We start from the raw sequence: 9,299 nt of genomic DNA on the forward strand, positions 1-9,299 counted from the left end.
GATAGATAGATAGATAGATAGATAGATAGATAGATAGATAGATAGATAGATAGATAGATAGATAGATAGATAGATAGATAGATAGATAGATAGATAGATAGATAGATAGATAGTTAATACTCTGTTAATCCCAGGAGGAAATTTGATGCATCCAATATATCATCTTCTAATTATACAGTAAAAAAACACATGGTAATAATCAAAAAAGAAGCAGAATACACACATTTGGAAAAAGACAATATGCACATGCACAAAGTGGTAGTGAGTTCTACATTCATGATTAACCTATATATATATATATATATACAAACACATCTAAGTATACATATACATATACAGTATGTACATGTAACTATACATACATACACATACACAAGTGTCCGGGGTATCACAGATTTTCAAGGCTCTATTTTTATTGAACGGGGAGGAGATGAACAGTCTGATGGCTTGAGGGACAAAGGACTTCCTGAATCTGTCCGTGGAGCAGGGCTGGGACAGCAGTCTACCACTGAAGGAGCTCCTCTGCTTCATGATGGCACCATGCAGAGGATGGTCAGCATTGTCCATGATGGATAGAAACTTACTGAAGACCCTTTTCTCTGCCCCTGATGTAAGAGACTCCAGCTCTGTTCCCAACACAGAACCAGCTTTCCTTCCGCAGCCTGTCAAGTCACCCAGCATCTCTCCTATTAATGCTGCCTTCCCAACACACAACAGCACAGAAGAGGACACTTTACCACAGACTGGTAGAACATCAGCAGTAGTTTTCTTCAGATACTCAAGGACCTGAAGATGGTCTTGGTCTAAAACTAAGGGGGTGGGTGGCATGCTTCCTTAAAGAAAATATATGCCTTTAATTAATTTTGTTTTTGCACTTTCATTTGTGATATGTTCCTTTAATTAATACAACTAATTTGAACATTTTATTCCCTTTTCAATTGTACTTGAGTACAGAACTTGTCAGTTCACCTCAGCTAAACTGAACTGCTTTAACATAAGCAGCCACAGAGAGAGTCACTTCTCTGGATCAGCTCTCTTCAGTCTGACCACCACTTGTTTTCATTTCCACATCATTCACTGCAGATGATTCACAGCCTTATTACACAGCCCCGTGGCATGCAAGAGTCCCGTGTTTAGCAGAGACGTCTGCAGGGGTAAACACAGGGCGAGAATCTTCATTGTGTTGTCTGAGCTGGAATTAATCATCGGCCGGATCTCCTCTCAGCTCTCAAGGTGGTGTCAGCCACGTCACATCAGATATGGCCGGGTCCCTCTGATGTGCTGAGTGGAGAGAGCAGGCAAGCCAGGTTGCATCCTGCTGACTGGCTGGAACAACATGTCAGCCTGTGCGCAGTTTCCTATAGGAGACTGATACTGTCTTCATCTGAAAGCATGTTTCCTGATCCTACAGCTTGCATCCCCTCAAACTGGTTCCTTTTGCTCTTTGAGAAGAATGCCCCATTTGTACCTAGGCTAAGCCAAGCAATATCATGTGATCTGTCCTAAAAATACAGCCACAAACTCATAATCATTAAGATCCACATGTCTCAGCAAGGGTCTGAGCCAGGATCAGTCCAAGCCATGAATGCACCGAACAAAAAGCATTGTTTTGTCTAAAAGGCAACATGGCAGCTGCCTTTTTGTGGACTGTGGATAATCTGGCGGCAAGTGCTTTTGTGGATTTGTGCTCGTGAGCGCTCTTGCTTTGTGGATGAGTGTGAGGAGCAAGTTGCATAAGAGGATCACCTCCATAATGGTGTAATTCAGGATTTCTGCTCGAGTTTCTACTAGTCTCAAAAAGCTGGTGGACTAAAGAGGTTCCTTTACCGAACGATTATCGCTGGAAAAGAGATTAATAACTAGAAAAGAAAACACTGAAAAAGCAAAAAATTCTCTGAGAGAATACAGGAAGATGGCAAGATAGAAACAAAACAGGAAAGGGAAACAAGGATTTCAGCCCTAATGTGCCTTAAATTCCCAAATATTGCACTCGTTTTATTTTATTTTTTACAATAACAGTCCTTTGAACAATTCATAAGCACAATAATTCTAGAAGACTAAAATCAGAAACAGAAATACTGATAATCCATTGAGCGGAAAAACCTCCATCACATAAGCTTTTTTTTTAATAGGAAAATATCCTAAAAATAAAACAACACACATGTGCATATTTTGTCATGCTCGAGCTTGTTGCAAAAACAGTAGCAACAAATAAAAATAAGCAGTCCAAATTTAGTTAAAGAAAAAATACCAACTTACTGTATTACAGTGTAATTTGCCCTGACTAAAATAAGCCAGATAAAAGTGTCATGTTTTAATAAAACATCATAAAAAACACTATAAATGTACTAGTATTTTCTCAAAAGCAATCAGGAGGAGCAACTAATTATTTAAAAATAAATTCTGAGTGAAACAAATTTACGTTGTCTGCAGACTGCCACCAAACACCAGGTCTAAATGGACACTTGATGGATGCATTAAATGTTAAGTATTTCTGTGTGACAACTTGAACCTGCCAGGATTATAGGAGTCCATTTGTACTTGCTTGTTGGAATTTGTGAGTTTCAAACTAGAAAAATCAACTGAAACTTCTCGAAAAGTTGGAATTTCGACTCAGAAAGTCACTGACCTCAAAATCCAATATGGCTGACTAGCACAAGAAAAGTAGTGATAGCTGAAATAAAAAAAAAACTATTTTAATTTGAGTCAAATTGCCCTTCATTAATAGTTTCCAATCTCTATAATTGTTGCTGGAATGTTTGAATGCACATGGAAAGAAATCTATTGTTTTCAGCCTGTATTTATTTATTTATTCATTCATTTCATTTCAGTTAAAACAAGACTTATTCCATACAAATAAAATAAGATACATATAAAATGAAAGGCAGCAGAAGAAGAATGAATTCTTATCATTTCTGCCCCTTCTAAACAATATCAATTCAAAACAATCTATTCAAACAATACATAATATAACCAACCAAAAAACTTATCACAATTCATTATAATTCCATACCATTATCCAACTTAAAGATATTTCATCATCAATACATTCTTAATCTTTTTTTTAAATACAGCTAATGAAGTCTCCTTTTTGATATCATTATCCAAACCATTCCATAAACTAATTCCCTTGATCGAAGTAGACCTACCCTTAAAACTTGTTCTATATTTCATCTTTACAAAAATATCTGTTCCCTTTAAATTATAACAACTATTCCTTTTAACGAAATACACTTGTATGTTTGATGGTAAATTTTGGTTCTGAGCCTTGTACATAAATAATAGAATATTGTAATCCACCAAATCATAAAACTTGAGAATTCTCAGTTGATAAAACAAAATACTTGAAGAATGGCGATAATGCTTTTTTGCGATAACTCTTATAACTCTTTTTTGTAAAATAAAAATAGACTTGGTTGCAGTTTTACAAGCTGTACCCCAGATAGCAACACAATAAATCAAATGCGGCACAACAATTGTATTGTACAGTAGACACAATGCTTTATCAGTCAGAAATTCTCGTACTTTATGTAGCATTGCTATAGACCTGGAAATTTTAGTTCTTACAAAATTAATATGTTTTTTCCATGAATTATTGAAGTATTGCTAATAGTAGCTCACTAAGCGCAACTGTTAGCAAATCCTACTAGTTTCTGGCTTGAAAATCAGAATCAGAATAAGCTTTATTGTCATTACACAGTTAAGTATAGCAAAATTACCTTCTGTACAGCCGTCCTAAAGATGGACGGAAGTGTACAGGGGCTGCAGCTTCTGAGAAGCGCTGCCCTTTTTGCTTAGATAGAACAAGGGAAGACAATATAAGGAGAGAGAGGCATAAAAAAGATCTCTCTCACTGTGTACTTGACAGGGCACTGTTTAATGTATCAAAAAAATCTACCACAGCAAACAACATAGAAAGACACAATACATATGCATGGACGACAACACGGTGAGAATTGTCCATGAGCACTTCCAGATAGTTTCTATAGTTCTAATAAAATGTTACAATGTCTCTCAGTCGGTATAGCTCTGTTAAGCGCTCACAGAATTTCTTGTGTGTGTGTGGGGGGGGGGGGGGGGGGGGACAGAGCAGAGTTTCTTTATTTACATATCCACCAGAGGCAATTTGAGATATGTTGGCCTTCCAAGGCCAAGAGGGAAGGTCAGATTCAGATAAACAACAATTGTTTGGGCAGGCAGACTCTGGTTCCAGTCTGCCTTCAGTTCAGTTCTGCTGGAACTCTCGATGGCGAATTCGAACAGCCAGATTTGTGGACATGCCGCCGTTCCGTGCTTTGTTAGCTTTTCTCCAGGGTCGAATCCATCATGCTGGCGAGTTCCAGGGAGCTTGTAAAGCATATGAGTCTAAGAGCTCTAGGCATGTATTAATCTTTCACATGAGATTAGCTTTACCATGGTCGAAACTGCTGCCGGCGTCTTCCTAATTTGTTGATGTCCTATGTATCCAATTCCAAAAAGCAGAAACCCTTTTATAATAAATCCAATTCGTACACATATTATCAATGACATACCCAGCTGCGTGCATCCATCCGGGCATGAGGGCTCTCCAGCACCCTGTCTCTTGAAAAAATTTTGTCAATTGCGTTGACAGACCAGCTGACCAGATCCATAATAATAATTTACGATTCAGAAGATGTGTAAAGAGAGGCTCCGATACACAGGACAAAGAGCAAAAGCAGGAGGGAGGCAGGAAAGGGAAGAAAAGCATCCGTCTTGTTCGAGGGCAAGTGAGGAAAAAAAAAAGAAAAACTGGTTAAGTTAGGTGTAAATTTCCAGATCCAAGTTTTTACTTGCATGTAAATAAAACACAGCAATACATTCCCTTTTCTTTTTAGTCCCAGTGCATTTTCTGAAATGCCAAAAAATAGGCGGAGTACATGGGCAAAAATGCATATTTGCACACATCTTGAATGATATTGACAAAAATAAACTTCCAGAAATGCTTATTTGTTATCTGCTTGTTACATTCCCATCATAACAAATATACTCTTTCATTATAGTTTTTTTTCCCCAATTCAATAGGGAAAAAAAAGACAAATAAGAGTATCAGCACACATAAACACCACAATAGGAATTTGTCAAGTGTGGCTGTGTGCAAAAATAAAGACAAATAATTTTACTTTTGTGTTTTACTTCATATATATACTCGCCAGTAACTGGTCTACAAGGACTGCTAGCCTAAGCTTTCTATGGATGATGAAGTGTACAATAGATATGAGATTTTATTGACAAAATAAAAATACACTAGTATCAGTTTCTCTATCAGTGGTGTGGATGTCATGAAACAGAGCTGCTATAAATAAATGAAACATGTATTGTGTTTGTTTGACCATGTCAGCTGCAGGGTAAACATTTTGCCACTAGAGTCAATGAATTAAAATATTCTCAGATTTATTTATTAACCTGGTTAATTTTACTGACTGAAAAAGACACAACTGCCAGCTAACTCAGACGATGTGAAACTTGTCACTTGCATTTCTCACAGACAAAGGAACATTAAAAACTCACTACTATTTAGCATCATTTATGACAAAATGGTAGGAATTCTAGAGGTTTTTATATAACATAAAAATATAACAGCGTTAAATATGTTCTCTGGATTGATAATATTTTAGACCCATGACCAGAAGTTTGAAGAATATCACATCTTCTGGATCGGGAAGTGCTGCGACACCCTTAGTACCCCTACTTCCTTGAAGTAAAATGATCTAACAGAATCTACATTAAACACACTTAAAAATAAATATAAAAATAAAGCAATAATTCCTTTCTTAATGTTTAATCACTTTTAATTTCCTTACAATAACTTAAACAGCATAAATTTATTAATTTATTCCATTTAATTTACTGAAAATTTCTATAATTTCTTCCTTTTTTACGATTCTAGACAAGTACAATCTTCTTAAAATCAGGTTAATTTGTGTAATAAAACAACATATGACATATATATATACTAAATAATAATAAAAAGTTACCTCTAATAAAGAATAAATGTCACAAAATAATATACATTATGGTCAAAACCCTAAGGTTTTAATTAAAACTGCTTTTGAATCAAGATAAACAAATTGTAGAACGCAAGTCTTTTTAACTTATAGTGGCTGATGCAGGGCAAAGTTGATTTTTTTAGAATAAAAATAAAACATTACACACATTCAGTACATTTGAAGTTGTAATTTTCTTGCTTAATTTATCACAGAGATAAAGTCTGTTGTGGTCTTTTCAATTTTTTAAATGTCCAGACATCGTTTTGACGTCAAAGGGCTGGTATTAATTTCCAACCTGTGCTTAATGTTAAATTTTTTTTCATTTTTTTTAATCCACGTGATGTCCATTTGGGTAAAGTGAATGTTCCATTTTCAGAGCCGGACATAGTGGGATTTTTGTGCCTTATGCTACGTTTGAATATTGTGTGTGGAAATTTGTCCCTTTTTTCACATGACCACACTGATACCATTGATATGGTCTACTTAGTGAAGACACCAGGAACTCAAAGGAGAGTAAATTCATTCATTCTCCAATCTGCACAGATGAATGAAATTTCAAGGTGCTCCATGTGAAAGGTGCAGCCGAAGCCAGTAGGTATATTGATCTTATATTTTCTTACAGACTGACTGGTCACTTGTGGAGTCAAAAACAGGCCTCTTCATGACCTCCAGGAGCAAAGTGGCCTTCCATGGCCTCAAGGCGTTTCTGCCCAGCGCTGTAGGCTTAGCTGCTTGTTACATTAAAACAGGGGCTTCTGTGACAGAGTCAGCATTATGAAAGCTAAGAGGATTAGCTGATGGACATTTCTGGCGTTGCCGGTCAATTATCAAAATGAAAAGCAGTGACTGGGCAGAGCTGGTGTGTGCTCTGTGGCACAAAAGAGCTCCTCATCATCTGCTCTGTTATCTCTCACGGCTTCGGTCTGTCACAGGTTACTTACGTTCAAGGTGGGAGGAGACATAAACAATAGCGTCAGTTCTGAACACCAACATTTTCATGGTAAGTGTGTGTATTTATGTGAGAGACAGCGAGAGAGCCTGGGATTAAAAAAAGAGCATTTAAATTTTAATGTTTCTAAAGTGCAAAACTGTATGTTATGCAACTGCATGAGACCAGGCCTGCGCTCAACTCTTCAAAGCCTTTCCACACACTACACGAGTGTCTGTGTGTGTACTTGCTTTTGTTACATTTTGAAACCTTTTCTGATATATTCAACTACTTTGTTAAGGCCAGTAGTCCTCGTGAGGACTAAAATCCAGTCATTTTTGAGTATTAAATAAAGTGTTGGTAAAGTATGCTTAAGTTCTAAAATTGCGCTCCTCAAGGTGGCTGCATGTTGGAGTAGCTCTTACATTCATTTTGAAATTGTGCTTTTGAAAACTTTAATTCCTCTTTTTTCTGGATGTAAATCACTTTTTCTGGATAATTACTTCCTCCGGTATTAGATGCTGTGCAGCTGGAAGGTCTCTCTTGAAAATGAGTTCTCGTGGCTCAATGAGACTACCTGGATAAATAAAGGGTAAATGAAAAAAAAAACTGAAAAAGGATTTTTACTGAAACCTTTTTTACATTTGGACATTTGTTATGATGCGTAACCATAACAACAAGGTGGTTTATACAACTGGGAGCAGATGATTAACACCTCAAAGCTCAATAATACCTCAAATACAGCCCCAAATCCCAAATGAGTTGTAAAGGAGGTGCCGTGGATGCATTCCCGTCTACCTGGAGGCGTTGCTCGAGTGCCTGACCGCCGAGGTCTTGGACGTAGTGGGAAACGCGGCTCGTGACAGTGGGAGGACCGAGATCATCCCCTGGTACCTGCAGTTAAGTCTGCAGCGACAAGCAACACTGCCCAAGAGGACCGAGAGGTCTGCTGGGTCTGGGTGGACGGGTCGGCATCTGCAACCAGTTTCTTCAGATTCGCTGTGGGACAGACTGCTACAAGAGATCCTTCCTGCCCCCAGCCATCAACATCTATAACAACTCTAATGAAACCAGAATGATGAGCTACAACAACAATTAACTTCTCTTTGGGATTAAGAAAGTGTTTTTGAATTTGAATTGAAGTATTAAAGCAAAGCTCAGGGTTAAGCTTTAAAAAATGAATGGAAGTCAATGCAATGCTCTAATAAGAATAAGAACTTGCATGCACGTGTAAGCAGTGCACTCCCCCACCCATGATTTCTTCATGTGCTATCATTGCACAAGGAATCTCCACAAAAATCATATCACATTCTGGGCATGTGTGTTATGAAAGTGAGGAGGGGTGGTAGTTTTGTTTTGTTGTATCTGTAAAAGAGGCATTCCACAGCTGCCCATGTTAGGAATCTTCTCCTCCGGGGATTCACACAACGTTGCAAATGCAGTCAACCGAGTCAACGTGCCACCAATGCTGCAGCGGACACATCACGCGAGCTGCATCCTCCTTTTTTCATCCTCACCGCACACACCTCTCCTACCAAGGCAACTTTCTCATACAGCTGTTACAAATCAGTGACACACAGCGGAGGTGACATTTTATTTCCTTGTGTGCATGAGGAAGATAAATCAAACTGCTGAAGCGTTTCACTTTTATCTGTCTTGACACTGACAGCCCAGGAAGGCAATTTTTTTTTTTACATTTATATATATTTTTTCGACGTACAAGTGTGCTAATCCTGACTCTCCAAAGCAGGCGGAATTATATTCAATCCCAGTTCTCACTTCAGCGACAAAGTCATCTCATCACAGTATTACAGATGGCCTGGCTGCATTAGCAGGTCTGATATGGGCATTCAGGGGCCAGTTAGAAGCAGCTGAAAAATGTCTCCATTTGGTGTCGCTGCCAGTAACTAGTTCACGTAGAGCCCCTTATCCACAGGTTCGGTTCTTGTAGGACAGAGGGTTTGCAGGAGTTTGCAAACAGCAGCTCTAGGACCACATGCGGCTCTTTGGTTCTTCTGCCATTGCCTAGAAGAAATATGGTGTAGAATTAAAAGAATAGAAAATGAAGAAGCAGGTAAAGATACTGGATGGATGGATAGATGCTGCTATTGGTGGTGTATTGTTTTGTTCTATTTGTAACTAGTGTATATCTTAGTTTATATCTTAGATCCTTATTTACTGTTTCTTTTTACACTTTATATTTTGCTATTGTTGGATGTAACTGGGACCCTGTGTACATATTTTCATTCCACCTCATGTACTTGTGTGAACTCATGTTCATGTGATGCAAATGACAATAAAGAACCTTGAACCTGGGATAGATAGATAGATAGATAGATAGATAGATAGATAGATAGATAGAT

The sequence above is a fragment of the Nematolebias whitei genome, chromosome 12 (genome assembly GCF_014905685.2).
Source record: "Nematolebias whitei isolate Nwh7 chromosome 12, NemWhi1, whole genome shotgun sequence".
Classification (NCBI taxonomy): Eukaryota; Metazoa; Chordata; class Actinopteri; order Cyprinodontiformes; family Rivulidae; genus Nematolebias; species Nematolebias whitei.